This window comes from Jaculus jaculus, chromosome 1 (genome assembly GCF_020740685.1).
Source record: "Jaculus jaculus isolate mJacJac1 chromosome 1, mJacJac1.mat.Y.cur, whole genome shotgun sequence".
In the NCBI taxonomy this organism is placed as follows: Eukaryota; Metazoa; Chordata; class Mammalia; order Rodentia; family Dipodidae; genus Jaculus; species Jaculus jaculus.
This window is the reverse complement of record NC_059102.1, coordinates 101,710,823-101,712,786: the sequence shown is the minus strand read 5'-3', so window position 1 is coordinate 101,712,786 and position 1,964 is coordinate 101,710,823. Positions and strand designations below refer to the sequence as shown.

Below are 1,964 nucleotides of genomic sequence, written 5' to 3'. Positions count from 1 at the left end.
TATGTCTTATTCTTAAAACTTTTTCCTGGCATACATATTGATTGTATATATTGATGAAACTTCCACTCAAAACTGTAAGCAAAAATAAAACCCTTTCTTCCCATAAACTTCTTTTCATCAGGTGTTTTGTGCCAGCAATGAAAAGCTAACTACAACAGAAGGGTTTTTTTTTTTTTATTGGCATACATATTGATTATACATACTGATAGGTTTCATGAAGATATTTTTTCCTCTTTCAAAGTATTTATTTTATACCTGTACTATACAGCATGTCTCAAACACTGTACATATAACTCTCTAATACGATAATGTACAGACAAGTTTATCTTATTAGAAACAAGTTACACCATCACCTATAGTCACATTATTGTACTTTGATAATGTCACAGAGCATTCAGGAAATGAATGGCAGACTTCTAACGATGTAACTGTCCTAATTGTTTATTAGGTATGGATTTTACAAACATCATGTCTATTAGCTATAAAGGTGGATCTGGAGGGTACTGAGCCTTCTCCAAACTGCAAGGCAGGCGAATCCACTAATAGTGTGGTGGAACTTGTGGCCCTTTCCAAGGCCTGGAATCTATTGGCCTCCAGAAATCAACGCGCCCATCTCCCTGTGCTTGTGGACTGGCTTGGTGATCAGGCTTTCGTCTGCTAACTTTATGGAATGGATCAATGAGGACAACCTCAAAGACTATATGTGGAATCTTCACCAACCCAGTAAGAATCCGGACTCTCAGAGCCCCACGGTGACGTCCAGCTCTCTCCTCAGCGACTGACTGAAGACTTCCGGCAGACTTCAGCTGGTGAACACCATGGTGTACAGGCTAGCAGTAAGTTGCACCCTTGGGGACGGGGCGTTTGCAACCACCAAGGCTCAAGCCAATCCTGCGTATGACATAACCTGGCTTGGCCCTGTAGCACAGCCTGTGTGCCAGCGTGGGGCAGAGCGCCTGATGCAGTGCCTAGAGCTGGCGGTCACTGCCAGTGGACCTCAGCAGGTGGCGCACCAGGTGCCACTGCCTCTTTCTGGACAGCTCCTGGGTGTACTTGTACCCGCCCAAGCTGGCTCACATCTAAGGGCTGCTGCCAGACTAAAAGGAAGAAGCCTTTTTCATTAAGATGTTTTCATCACATTCTCCTCTTATACCACCCTCTTTCTTTCTCACCCAATATCATGTTTCATGTGTGCATGCATATCATCACTTATGCATATATGATGAGAAAGTAAACGTGAGATTATCTGAGAAAAGGTCAAATTCTCTTGGTGAGCCTGAACCCCTGGGTGTGAGCCTGGCAAGTGCTTCTCAGACTCCTGTCTGTTTTCCCCCCTGAGGTGAGACAACACAGCTCGAGAAGTATGGGGGTTTCTGTGAGTTTGTAACTTGCAGGTTTGCACACACAGCCTCCAGTCACGTGTCAATTCAGGATTTCCCGCCCCTGGTAGTGGTTCCACAGCCATCCACTGAGGCTTAGACCCACTCTTCTTTGATCTTCTGATTTCTCTCTGTTCCATTTCCCCATCTTTGCGCGTCAGCAGACTGAACTGTAACCTCACTTCTTTGATTCATCTAAGAAGAGTTCATTTTCCAGCTTCTTCATTTTTAAGAAATTATTATTTGGATTGGAATGAAGACTTTGAAGCTCCTTAAATGTTTGGCCTGAAACCATGTGACAGTTTCTTAAAGAAGAATCTTGGTCTTTCACACCCATGTTTTTACTGCAGAACTTACCTTGGTGACCACAGCAAAGATCATTTGAAAACTAGATTGTGGCTTCATGTGAGGCAGAGAACTCATCTTTCAGCGACTCGTTACCCATCCCTTCTTCCTCTAAAGTCTCTGTCAGAGCTAGTTTGAAGGGTTCAGGGTTCAGGGTGGACGAGTCTCAAAGAGTAGCTGTACTGATGACATTTTTCAGAGTGGACAGTCCACATGAAGTTTTTTAGAACTCAGAAAGAA

The 1,964-nt window shown here is 43.7% G+C and overlaps 1 pseudogene; it reads right to left on the bottom strand.

Moving 5' to 3' along the window:
- Nucleotides 1-475: 475 nt before the first annotated feature.
- LOC101593699 lies at nt 476-1,716 on the bottom strand (annotated as a pseudogene).
- Between the last annotated feature and the right edge of the window lie 248 nt (nt 1,717-1,964).